Genomic DNA, 13744 nt, shown 5'->3' with positions numbered 1-13744 from the left:
TGACGTTTTGTGTGATTGTTGTCACGTGTTCGTTACGTGGACGAAGGAAGCAGACAGCGGGATGAATAATTGATTGATTGATTGATATGTGGAGTTTAACGTCCCAAAACCACAATATGATTGTGAGAGACACCGTAGCGGAGGGCTCCGAAAATTTCAACCACCTGGGGTTCTTTTACGTGCACCCAATTATGAGCCCACGGGCCTACAACATTTCCGCCTCCATCGGAAATGCAGCAACCGCAGCCGGGATTCGATCCGGCAACCTCCGGGTCAGCAACCGAGTACCTTAGCCACTAGACCACCGTGGTGGGGTGTGGGTCGAATAATGAACTGTTTATTAGGGCCGAACATGTGGCCACGTAAAAGGAAAGTCAGATTACTGCAAAAAGCTGGCACTGATAGGGACGAGCAGGGCACCAGCCGTCGAAGAACTGACTAGCGGTGGAGCGTGTCGGCATTTATAATAATGCCATTGAACAATCTGGCATTATCGCTAGCGGTTACGTTGGTTCTAGAAAAATCTCAAAGGTTCAAGACGTGGGCGTATATTCTTAAGAAAACGATCTACTACAGTCTCGAAGCTTCTCTAACACCGTAGGCGAGGTTTCCGCGGAGGATATTGAAACAGAACTAAAAAAATAGAAGAAAGGAGCGTGGCATTGTCCCCCTCTGAAAAAGGCATCGTCCCAATGCTGCAACCAAAGCCTAAGGTGCAATAAAAGGGAAATAAACAATAAGTACAAGCAATAAAGCACAGTTACAACCGCGAAATACAGTCGTCAGGTTTGCGCATGAAATAGCTTGAAGCGTACAACATGGACGACTTCAGGTCGGCCCGGCGCGTTGAGAGTTTGCGATGCCGTCGGAAACAACCTCTTAGTCAATTGGGCTGAGACGTCGAACAACTCTGTACGGTACGAAGTACCGTCGCAGAAGTTTTTCACTGAGCCTACGTCGGCGGATCGGCGTCCATACCCAAACATGGTACCCGGGCTGGTACTGCACGAAGCTTCGTCGAAGATTGTAACGGCTGCTGGTTCGTGATGCGAAGGCGGGTGAGTTGACGAGCTTCTTCCTGTGCTGAAGGTAGGCAGTGATGTCAAAGTTCTCTTCGTCAGCAAGGTTCGGAAGCATGGCATCGAGCGTCGTTGCCGGGCTCCTTCCATAGACCGACTTGTACGGCGTGATCTGCGTCGCTTCTTGCACGGCCGTATTGTGCGTGAAGGTCACGTATGAAAGGATTCCATCCCACGTCTTGTGCTCGACGACACTTACATGGCCAGCATATCGGCGATGATCTTATGAAGACGCTCCATGAGGCCATTGGTCTGTGGATGGTAGGCGGTGGTCCGGCGGCGACTTGTCTGTCTGTACCTCAGAATCGCCTGAGTTAGGTTCACCGTAAAGAACCGCAGTAATGAGGAACTGTGGATCACCGTGACGCAGGACGATGTTCTCGACGAAGAACTATGCTACTTCGGTGGCACTGCCTTTCGGCAGGGCCTTTGTCTCGGCGTAGCACGTGGAGTAGTCGGTAGCTACGACGCGCCAATTGTTCCCTGTATTCGACGTAGGGAACGGCACGAGTAAGTACATGCCGATTTGCTAGAACAGCTTGTGAGGGGGCTCGATGGGCTGTAGAAGTCCGGTTGGCCTAGATGGCGGTGTCTTTCGTGATTCGGAGTCCCGGCATGTCTTCACATAACGAGTGACGTCGGCGGAGGGGAGTGGCCAGTAGTACTACTCCTGTATTCTTGCGAGCGTACGGGAAACACCAAGGTGTCGAGCCATCAGGTCATCATGTAGAACATCCGAAACTTCCACACGTAGCGCTTAAGGTACTACGACGACGTAGTTGGCCCGAAGTGGCGAGAAGTTTTTTCTTCAGGAGAACACAGTTCCGCAGAAAAAACGACTCAATTCCCCGTTTGAATAGTTTTGAAACAACGATGGCCTTGCGCTTGAGGTATTTTACAAGGCTCCTGAGTTCCGGGTTAGCTCGTTGTCGCTCGGCAAAGTCGTCGGCCCTTACTGTTCCCAAGAAGCAGTCATCGTCTGCGTCGTCCTTCGGTGGTGGTTTAACGGGGGCACGACACTGGCAGACGGCGTCGGAGTGCTTTCTTTCGGACTTGTAAACGACGGAAATGTCGAATGGTTGCAGTTTCACACTCTACCTTGCGAGACAACCCGATGGATCATTCAGGTTTGCCATCCAACACAAGGCGTGTTGGACTGTTACAAATTTAAAGGGCCTGCCGTAAATGTAGGGGCAAAAGTTTTTGTAGCCCAGATAATTGCAAGGCACTTCCTTTCTGTTGTAAAATAGTAGGTCTCTGCCTTCGATATCAACCGGCTAGCATAACTGAAGACTCTTTCTTGTACATCAGTACACTGCTTGCGTCTCTACGTATTTCTGATTCGGCAAATTTGTCGAAACGCGCAAGTAACAGAGGCGTCTGCAGGCGTCATTTCAGTTCTTGAAATGCTTCCTCCTGTGGCTTCTCCCACTTGGATTCTACGTTGAACGTGGTAGAATTAGTGAGTGGTTCGGTCATCTGGGCAAAGGTTTGAACAAATCAGCTGTAATATGCGCATAGGCCGAGAAATCGACGAATGACCTTCTTGTATGTGGGTGGCGGGAATGCAGCGATGGCGGTTGTTTTGTGTTGGTTGGGGTGTACTCCGGATTTGCTTATCACATGGCCGAAGAACATGAGTTCTTCGTACGCGAAGCGGCACTTGTCTGACTTGAGGGTGAGTCCGGAGGTTTTTAGTGCTTGAGGCGCCGGAGGTGTTTGTCGAAGATTGAGGAGAACACAACGACGTCGTTCAAGTACACAAGGCTAGTCGGCCACTTCAAGCCGGCCTGTACAGTATCCATAACACGTTGTAAAGTCGTGGGATCCAAGCAAAGACCAAAAGATATCACCTTGAACTCGAAGAGGCCGTCTGGTGTTATAGAGACGGTTTTCCCTCGGTCTCGTGAACTTCTGTTTGCCAATAGCCGGCCTTGAGGTACATACATTGACGAGATATACCTCACGTTGTGCAGCCGGTCAAGAGTGCCGTCTATTCGTGGGAGAGGATACACATCCTTCTTGATTTCATTCAGGTGGCGAGAATCGACGCAAAAACGTAGGGTGCGTACACCACTGATGATGCCCACGGATTTTGGGAATATTGGATGATGTCGCCGCGTAGCATTTCGTCTACTTGCTTCCTTATTGCTTCCCGCTCTCGCGTCTAAACTCTGTATGCGGTCTGACGAAATGGACTAGTACTCACCTCTGTTATGATGCGATGTTTGCTACCGGTGTCTTCCGTATGTTCGACGACGACAAAAAGCAGTCCTCGTATTGCCAGAGCGGGCTTTTCAGTTGTTCATGCTTATGCTTCGGAAGTATGGGATTAATATAGAAGTATGGCTTTAAATTACATTGGACACCTTTATTCATCGAAACAGGTTCAGTAGATTCGGCGAGGACCATACCGTCGCTGGCTTCCGCAATTTCTTCGAAATAGGTGACCATCATGCCTTTGCTCACGCGCTTGTATTCGTTGCTTAAGTTCATGAGCATTACTTGCTCTCCCCCTTCTCAGATTGGTTATTCTTCTTGCGACGCAAATCTCGTCGTTGATTAACAGGTGTTGGTCGCTTTCATGTACGCCTTGGAGATGTGTTGATTTCTGTAAGCCGACGGGGCCGACAGAGCTAATTATGCTGGAGCAAGGAGGAATGGTGATTTGATCATTGAGTACATTCAACGCCTGCTCTCCAAGTGGCATGTGTGGCAGTAATGCTTGTTCTGTTGATAGCATTATTGACTAAGATTTGAGATCAATTACTGCCCCATGAACGCTTAAAAAGTCCATACACAGGATGACATCTCTCGAGCACCGCTGTAGTGCAACGAAAGTTGCGGGGTAAATGCGGTTGTTAATGCAGACTCTCGCTGTAGAGAATCCCTTTGGCGTTACTAGGTGGCCTCCAGCTGTCCTTATTTCAGGGCCTTCCCAGGCGTGCTTGACTTTCTACAACTTCGTGGTGAATGCTCCACTGATGACACAAAAATCAGATTTGGTATCGACGAGAGCTGTCACACTATTGGCACTGATAAGGACTTCAAGGTCGCAAGTTTGTCGCCTCGTGTTGCAGACAGATCTTGGCGTGGGGTCGCAGCTGCGTCGGCTTGTTTTGCTGCTTCCCTGCTGCGTCGTCAGGCCACCTTCGGTAAGTGAGGTTTCATCGTCAAATCTGTGCTTGGTTCGCGTCGTGTTCAGAAAGTTCCGTCGCGGCATCGTCGTCCTCAGAGGATCTTCAGTAGTTCGTCGCACAGCAACCGCACCTGCATTGGTTGCTGCTTTTAGCTTCCGAGATACAGGGCTAGGAGAGCGGCCCTGAGTCGGGCCAGAGAAGTGCCGCTTGCGTGCGCTTCTTTTCTTGAGAATTCGGCGCTGGCCAGTTTCCTATCGAGAATGCAATGTAACCCTGATAATAGGCATGTCGATAGTTCCCGGAATGTACCGGGCGCGAGGCGATAGCACAAAGATGGAACGCAATATAGATGACGATTATTGTTGTGGGAAAAAAAGACACCCTTTTTACTCGCTCTTTTTTTAGAGTGCAGTCAGATACTTTTGTATTCCATTGACGTGACTTGACACTAATTTTAGTATACGTGGAGCTAACAGCAAAGCCGCGAGCGCATCATAAAAGGCCCTTTATACTCCTATGTAGCGTTCACGCGTGCGCACGCTGGGCATAGCGACGCTACGTTAGCAAAACTCGAGCACTCTATATTCTGACGAGAGGCGTGACCAGCGTCCGTCAGCGCGGCCCGACGGCAAACAGCGCGAAAAGTGGCACGATGCATTTCGCGCCGATGCATTACCCAGACAACACTGCGTCTGCTCTTTTCATGACGGAGGGACGCCGGACGCGCTGAAACATACATGCGTCAAAGCAACGCAGCGTGGCGTGCGCCTGCGAGTATGTGGCAGGACCGGCGCCTGGAGTGGCAACGCCGGTGAGCACGCGTACCGCGTCACGTCCAAATGTACTGGTGGCTTGGCTGTGGCATGTAGTCTTGTTCTAACATGACACGCATCTCATGATTATCATGTTTGCACCAGTCACATACCTTCGTCATTCATTGGCGTCACGTAATACCAAATTTGACATATGTGAAGCTAGCAAAACGGCTACGAGGGCATCATGAGAGTAGCATGCAGTGATGTTGTCACATGACATGCACGTCGTGATTATTATGCTTGCACCAGTCACATACCTTCGTCATCCATTGGCGTTACGTAATACCAAATTTGGCATATTCGAAGCTAGCAAAACGGCTACGAGGGCATCATGAGAGTAGCATGTAGTGATGTTATATGACATGCACGTCGTGATTATCATGTTTGCACCAGTCACATACCTTCGTCATCCATTGGCGTCACGTAATACCAAATTTGGCATATGTGAAGCTAGCAATACGGCTACGAGGGCATCATGAGAGTAGCATGTAATGATGTTGTTACATGACATGCACGTCGTGATTATCATGTTTGCACCAGTCACATACCTTCGTCATCCATTGGCGTCACGTAATACCAAATTTGGCATATGTTAAGCTAGCAAAACGGCTACGAGGGCATCATGAGAGTAGCATGTATTGATGTTGTTACATGACATGCCCGTCGCGATTATCATGTTTGCACCAGTCACATACCTTCGTCATCCATTGGCGTCACGTAATACCAAATTTGGCATATGTTAAGCTAGCAAAACGGCTACGAGGGCATCATGAGAGTAGCATGTAGTGATGTTGTTACATGACATGCACGTCATGATTATCATGTTTGCACCAGTCAGATACTTTCGTCATTCATTGGCGTCACGTAATACCAAATTTGGCATATGTGAAGCTAGCAAAACGGCTACGAGGGCATCATGAGAGTAGCATGCAGTGATGTTGTCACATGACATGCACGTCGTAATTATCATGTTTGCACCAGTCGCATACCTTCGCCATCCGTTCACAGACCGTAATACCAACTTTGGTATAAGTGAAGCTAGTGAGACGGCTGCCACTGCATCATGGGCGTGGCATGTAGTAATATTGTGGCATGAGACGCATGTCATGATTTTATTTTTAGGGTCTGTCGCTTGTGTTCGCCGTGCAATCATGCCATACCATGCCAGTTTTGCAACATGCCATGTGAACGATAACACCGCAAGAGCTGCAGGACCATGAAATTTAAATTATGAGATTCATGAGAAACATGTGATGAGCTTGATGTTATGACTAGTCAAGTATGTTCTTCATACATTCGTGTTATGCCATACCAAGTTTTGTATCGTTACCATTATCGAAACGGCCCGGAGATCTAAAAGACGTAGGCGGCTAGATAGATAGATAGATAAATACGCTCAAAGTCGCCGAAGTTCCCTAAGAAATGCTATGCATTTAAAATCTACAGGGTGAGGCTGTGACGTCGGCATTTGTACTCTTGTTCAATGGACGAGATAGGAAGGAACTCTTCCTCTCCGATTAAAAAATCACACCTTATCCACGGAGTGCATTTTGATGACTGGGCGAAGCATCCATCAGTCCGTCCTCGCTTGCGTTCGTCCGTTCGTTCTTGCTTCCGTCCGTCCATGCGTCTATCTGTGTGACCATTCGTACGTCTGTTCACGCGTCCGTTCGTCTTTGCGTCCTTCTTTTCACCTGTGCAACTATCCGTTCATCCTTCCGGACGTGGATCCGTCCGCTCATCCGTTCATACATGCATCCGTCTGTTCATCTGTCTGTCTCTCCGTTGGTGTGTCTGTCCATTCGTCCATTCATCTAGTGAACACTTCAAGTGCCGCTATCTCGCATCTTTTCATCTTATATTCATCATGTAGAAGTACCGTGATTCAGCGGACATTCGCAGGAATAAACGAGAGGTGGCACGGCTGGACTTCTTGTCAAGTTCCCACCCTTCACCGCCACAGGTTGATGGCACTCTGGCCCGAGCCTCGATAATCGTTGCTAAATCTGAGGAGATTACGCCCAGCAAGTTGATCTTAGCAACCATTTTTCGTGAGATAGTGCTCAAAGTGTGTTTTTCTTATGCTAGATTTTTTTTGTAAGCATTGAATTCAGGGCAAATTTTATTGCAGATTAAGTCAGTGATACTTGTCTCTGTAGATTATTTCATCAGAGACAACTATATTTTTACTTATGATGAACGTGCGCGGGTTTATTTCTCAATTCAAAAGATTGTGCACGTGCCGCTCCTCTAGTGTAGCCATTGAGGTGGCTGTGAATGGTCTTGTTCATATAAATTTATGGTGTAGAATAGCCCAGGAGGTACTGGAGATAAATGGCTGCATACAAGTTTACTCTTTGATATTTTGTACCGTTGTGCTACGAAGAAATGTATTGAATTTATCTTTAAATGCGAAAGTTTTCTGGTCCTAAAGTGACAAGTTACATGTTTTTGCAGCAGGATTAAGGAGGCAAACAGGGGAGAAAGGTAGCAAGAACAAAACAAATTTAGGTGGTGCGGATGCTGAAGAAAAGAAATGGTAATCGAGTCAAAGAAAGCTCACTACCGTTATGTCTTGCATTCTTCTTCCACCTAATGCATGTGCTGGTCTACCTATTCATTCATGGTGCCAACAGCCGTCCTCTCGACAATGTTTCATATTTGTGTTATAGGTAAGGCTGTATGCTGCCACGCCGCCCCCAGTGTTTGCTTACGCCATTCACGCCACCGCCGATGTTCCGAGAGAGACCATTTTTGCAGCACGCCGCCGTTCGTCTTGTTTTCCCCAGAGATAGGAATTAGGGCCTGAATTTTTATCCTTTCGCGTTTTTTCCTCCTACTTTAAAACTTTTCAGAGTGGCGTTTGAAGTGTCCTTACTGCTCTCCTATGACGTTGTTGTTAGGCCCTGTCTATATAAGGGCCCTAAAACAGCTTCTGGCGATATGCAATTGAGCATGTCATTCTGTCATGACATTTGTCGCTCTATTAGTGCATAGTGCATTAGTGATTCACGTGACATGATAAGGTTGCATACTCACAGATGGTCTATATAGGAGAAGTATTAGTTTTAAATTGTTTTCTACACTGCTTCGCCATGTACTCGCTTCCTTCCCCCCATTTTTCCTCGCGTCTTATGACGCACGATAAACTTGTGATTTTATGACGTTTTGTGAGTTTCCTATTGCACAAATGGAAACAACAGAGTGTAGCCCACAAGTTCAAAATGCTGATAGGCTCAACGCTTAGCGCTCACATATTGCCCACCTGCGTTATGAAGACATCGATTCGGAAGAGATAAAGTCTGTAAGAATTGTAGTGAAGAGAGTTTAGTGGAGACAAAACCAAAGGAAGAAGCTCCAGATTATTTTGCTCTTCCAAAGAACGAACTCTCTACAGCTAAGACATCGCAGCTCGCCATAAAAAACGCCAGCCCGCTTCGATGGTGCCTGTATATTTTTTGATTATTATAAAATAATATATGTACGCTCCGTACCACTTTCATTGTAACTGTCATGTTCAGTATAAAGCTCGAATTAATATCATTTTATACCCACATAGCATGTTCTTCCCACGAATGAAAGTTCGTAAACGCTAGCAAGGAACACCGCGGAAGCATAGGCACAACAGGCTGCCCATCTCCATCGCACGGAGGGTGTGTGCGATAACGTCACTCCGCGTACGATGACCGCCGTCGTGCTCCTTAAAGGGGTCGTGAAACGTTCTCCAGAAATTTTAAACTACATGTGTTATCACAATCCTAGCAGTCCATTCAATATTATACCTCGACTTGTTTGATCGTTTGTGCTCACGGAACTCATAAAAGAGCGCAATGTCGGTTTCCCAGCTCACGTTCAAGTCAACTGTGCAGCTGACGTCACTTTAAGACAGCCAGAGAAGTCTCTCTGTCGTCAACAAAACTTGGCGACGCAGCGAAGTTTTTGAGCCTCAGCTGACCCTGGTTCGTAGAATCATAGTGTTTGGCGCCGTCAATACCACCATCCGACTTTCCCGAACTACAGCGTCGTCTGCTTCAGGGGAATCGGCCCAAGAACAAGGCAGCGGTGGCGGTGACGACGGCGAAGAAGCCTGCAATTTTCAAGCACTGGCATCGAGACCACGTGGCAAAACCTCCGTTTGCGGAAGCCCCGACCATGAGTTTCCACTCTGTATGCCCCGACTATTGGGGGACATCGTGGTAGAAGCTCGAAGCAATGCTCCGCGCTGTGGCTCGATGGGCAGCTTGTGAGAACGAACGTTGTTCGCGCTTTGATAAGTTGTGCTTGCGGCACTAACGACGCACACGGTTGACGTAGCGAGGACTAAGCGCTGGACACATAGTGCGATTTAGCGTCCGATGCGGCGTGCGACAATTCACGCGGCACGATTCATGACACATGGGTCGAACGATTCATCAGCGCTGAGGCTTCGGCACGTACGGCATCTCAGCTTGCACACTCGGAAGAGATGGTATCCCTTCACAAAATAAGCAACATCACACAGTCTTAGTTCGTTGCCTTATAACATTGGCGACAAAGCTATGCCATCGCGAGCAACAAACATCGCCACAGCCAACATTTATTCTCGACTCCTGAGCGTGGGCTATTGGTCGTGGCCGCCAGACCGCTGCTGGTGCCACGCGGCTGCATTCAGCAAGTTGGATGCTTGCTCGGCAGATTATGCACTCATTTTAATTGCACAGCATACAACTCAAAGTGCGAAAATTGCTTCATTTCAAGATCCCTTTAGGATATATTTATAAGCGCAAAACAGACGGATCGTTCAGGAAAGAAAAACACACACAGAGCTTAACTCACACTTAAATAATTATTTCGAACGCAGGGCATTTTAGTAGGCACACGTTGAAACGACAGAATACGAAGAACAGAAGCGTTGAAAACCCGCAACAACTGCTTCTAAAAGAGGCAATCAACTGAAGGTAACCGTGTAGCCTAAAATTGATACACCACAAAGTAAACCCCCGATGGGAAGGAAGTGAAAAAATTATTCTTGATCCGAAAACCAAGCAAGGCAAACACTTTTTAGCAAGAGAAGCCAAGGAAGCACATGCACGGGAGATAGAAAAGATTTAAAATGTTAAAACTAGAGAACTGAAATGAACTACAAGCACGGAATAAAACTTTCGAAAAGACATGCGCTGCAAGTAGCTTATTTCCTTAATTGAGAGGGAAATGGAAAGCCTGCTTACGCATTTGTCACTGAGCCTCTGAATTTCAGCTGCCTCTAAAATCTTTCTAACAATTTGTTCGCCGTGCCTGGCTAAGAAAGTGCAACCCTATAAGTGCAGGGATCAGCAGCAGTCCCTGTTGTACATTGATAAGTGACTGCAGGCGACCACTGACAGTTTCTGCTGGTGCTCTCTGATACCCTCGTTACACAGGCAGCCTGAACCACGGTTACCTTAAGCTCGGTTCGCTGCTGTTACACGGCACAAAAAACTTTGGTTATTCCGCTAACTTGGTTTATAGAAACCGAGCTTGGCAAGCTTTGTAACGCAGATAACCAAGAAAATGGCGGCGCCCACCACCAATGAGTGCATGCCGGCGAGAGCGCCTGAAAAACGAACGAACTGAACGAGACGGACCAAGGAAAGCCTGATAAGGTTGTGGAAAAACTATTTACGTTATCTTCGGAGCACGTCACGCTATGCGAAGGTGTACGCGGCAATTACAGCCGAGTGAAACGCCGAACTTCCGCCTGACGCAGTCCAATTAACGCAAAAGCAAGTCTGGGTGAAGATAGACAGCCTGAACAGGGAATACCGGTAAGTACATAAATGCACTTTGGGGTTTATATGGCATTTTCCCTGGCTGCTACCGAATCTATTCGGAGACAATATACGAAAGGAAGTGGCTATTGAAGCCCTAACGTGTACCATTGGCTATCTTATTTTTTATTGTATGTGAGGTTTGTATTTGCTAAGCATTTGGTCGAGGTGCAGCAAAGTGTTGTGTAAGGCTGGGTTTAATGATATTGGAGGCGCACTTTCACACGAAAAACAAAATGGTGGTTGGGGTAGTGAATATGAAAGCCTAACAAGTAAATTCATAGAGTGGTAGCATTTTCTGTTGTGTAATCATTCGCTAACAGATTGAATTGTCATTGTCACGTGAAATGCCTAAATGTATGCATAAAGCTCTCACACGATGATGGCGGAAACACGTTGTCACTGTACAGATAGTGGTAATATGGGGGATATTATTCTTCTATTTCCTTAGATCTTTGCGGCTAATGTTGAAAAAGTGCGTTTACTATGTCATTTTACCATAAAGTAAAATGTTTCCTTCAGGTTGCTGACTATGTGCCGATTCACCCTGATGAATCGTGTCCACACTAACATAATTCTTTCTCCTTAAGAAAATCAGGGGGCAAGGCATCACCGCTGACTCGAAAGGCATTGAATGAGAATACTATTGGATCCTGTACTGATCTCTAGGCACTCTTGCAACGAATAACGACACACTTGTGGAAGACATTTTCTAGGTAATCAGTGTGCTTAAATACTTTTTAAGCGTAAAAAATATTGTCAATTATAGCAGCGCACACTTCAAGAATTCAGTATTGTATGATATAGAGCTCGTGTGTTGGACATTATGGCTCACGTACGTAATGAAATAGTCTAACAATATTGTATTGAACAAAGTTCACATACGTTCACTTTGTTGAAAGTGCGCTTCCTTGCTTGTGCGTGAGCAGTCATGATTCCGCGATATGCTAATCAAAGGCTACAAATGTACAGTCTGACGCAGTCTCAGGAATGCCCGAGGGAGCAGATCTGCTTGCTTCTTGGGTCAACCCCAGCCCCACTGAGTCCAGCATAGAAACCGAAAATGAGGGTCAAGGCAGTGGCTGCAGCAATCCTGTTCCTCAAGGTGGTAGCAGTGACAGCACTTACACCGGCAGCGCGACCAGCACACGTGATGGACATCAGACTCTGCCCAAGCAGCACTGCGAAAAACACCGCCACCAGCACACCCATCGCCGCGCCGGCCATAAATGGGTAGTGCACATAGAACCGTCCGCGAGCGAACGTGCATAGGCCCTCCTCTTTTGTTGGTCTTGAGGCGTTGTTTCCTAAAAATTAAGGACCTTGCAAGTTTCTGACTTCAATCCAACCTCGCTTCATAAAATTAGGAAGCTCGTCAAACTAAAATGCGGGCGCAATGCAAAAGACGTTTCATTTATTTCTGCGTGCTGCAACTGGCAATTTAGATGCAAGCGAGCATCGCATCGTGTTCGAGGCAAGCACTCCGACATGCGTTCTGTAATGCCTAAATGCGTTAAACTTGGGCATACACATGATGCCAAAGCGATGAAGTGAATATACTAGCAATCAATCTTATGATCAGTGGTACGAAGCTTGCTCGATCCGGCACAAATAGCCCTGGTGATTTTCGCTTTTCAGTTGCACTCTTCACCGATCTCTCGCTTTCTGTGCATTGAAATGTTTTATTACGTGTGCTCCAATTGCTCTGTTGACGGTTGTCTTCCGTAAGAATTTACTTTAAATGGGGATACATGCGTGTCCACTTTCTCAGTGTACAACGAAACGCAAAGCAATGCCTCCGAGATAGCTTCGGCTATCGTGGAGACCAACGCCAAAAAAAGCACCACTTCATTGTGGTTGCGATCATTTAGCGACTACCCTGTATGACGCACTTGTTAGAATTTTCTAGTTAATACCGGCCCTAAGAGCCTTCGAAGCCCTACGTGCGTAATGCTGTGTGGTGGCGACAACTTCAGATAATCGGTGGTCGCGATGGGTGCGATGCCCGAGCCGCCGGGCATCATCTGTCTACTGTAATACGTTACGCACCGTGGTCAGAATGTCTGTTAAGCTTTATAATAAACGTTACCGCGGTTTGACCATTAAGGCTACTCAAAACAGGGACCAACATTATTGCTCTTACTAAAGCGAATGCCTGTGAAGAATGCGAGTAATTCGCTTGCCCAACACGTTCGCAACGGCATGTATTTAGCACTATTGCCATTCTGCTTTTCGAAAGCTGCGGAAATCGGTAAAACTAAAGTCATTCACGTCCGTGGCAATTCCCAGCGCAACAGTGGCGCAGAATGGGGTCCTTTTTCGCAGAGCGATGAGCTGTTGTGTCTGCTCTTGTTTTCACCGTCGTTCAGGAAAGTGACCCAGCAAGGACTTCACGGCGGTTCGGTGCGGCGTCCGACTAGCGGAGAGAAATTTGTTGCTATTTTTCTGAGGGTTCAATGCGTAAATACATCTAACATCTTCCTCAATTGTTGTTGCTTGCGCTATATAGTTGCACCTGGTGGCGCAGCATACTGTGAAAGGGAGTCGGGCTTTGAACTACTCAAAGCTGCGTCGACAGGTGGCGCTGCGTGTCCGCAGAACTCCAGAGTCTGACGTTCATTGCAACGTTGAAAGAGCGACCACCAGCGGGAGCAGAAAGCGACTTGGAACGTCTATCATGCAGCAGCTGCTCGACTTGCATAACTAGGAGGCCGCCACTGCTGAAAAAACAGCCATGAAGTCAAGAAAACCCATGAAAAAGAGTTGAAGATTCAAAAAAAATAATAACTACATGCAGGTTTCAATGTTGCAGTTAATGCAGCAGCATTTTGCGGCAAAAGAAAATAAATAACAGATATCAAAATACACATTTTTTTATTTATTGGAACACAGAGGCATGTCATTGCATCTAGAAGTGGACTGGC

This window comes from Rhipicephalus microplus, unplaced genomic scaffold (genome assembly GCF_043290135.1).
Source record: "Rhipicephalus microplus isolate Deutch F79 unplaced genomic scaffold, USDA_Rmic scaffold_17, whole genome shotgun sequence".
In the NCBI taxonomy this organism is placed as follows: domain Eukaryota; kingdom Metazoa; phylum Arthropoda; class Arachnida; order Ixodida; family Ixodidae; genus Rhipicephalus; species Rhipicephalus microplus.
This window is presented reverse-complemented; position numbering follows the sequence as displayed.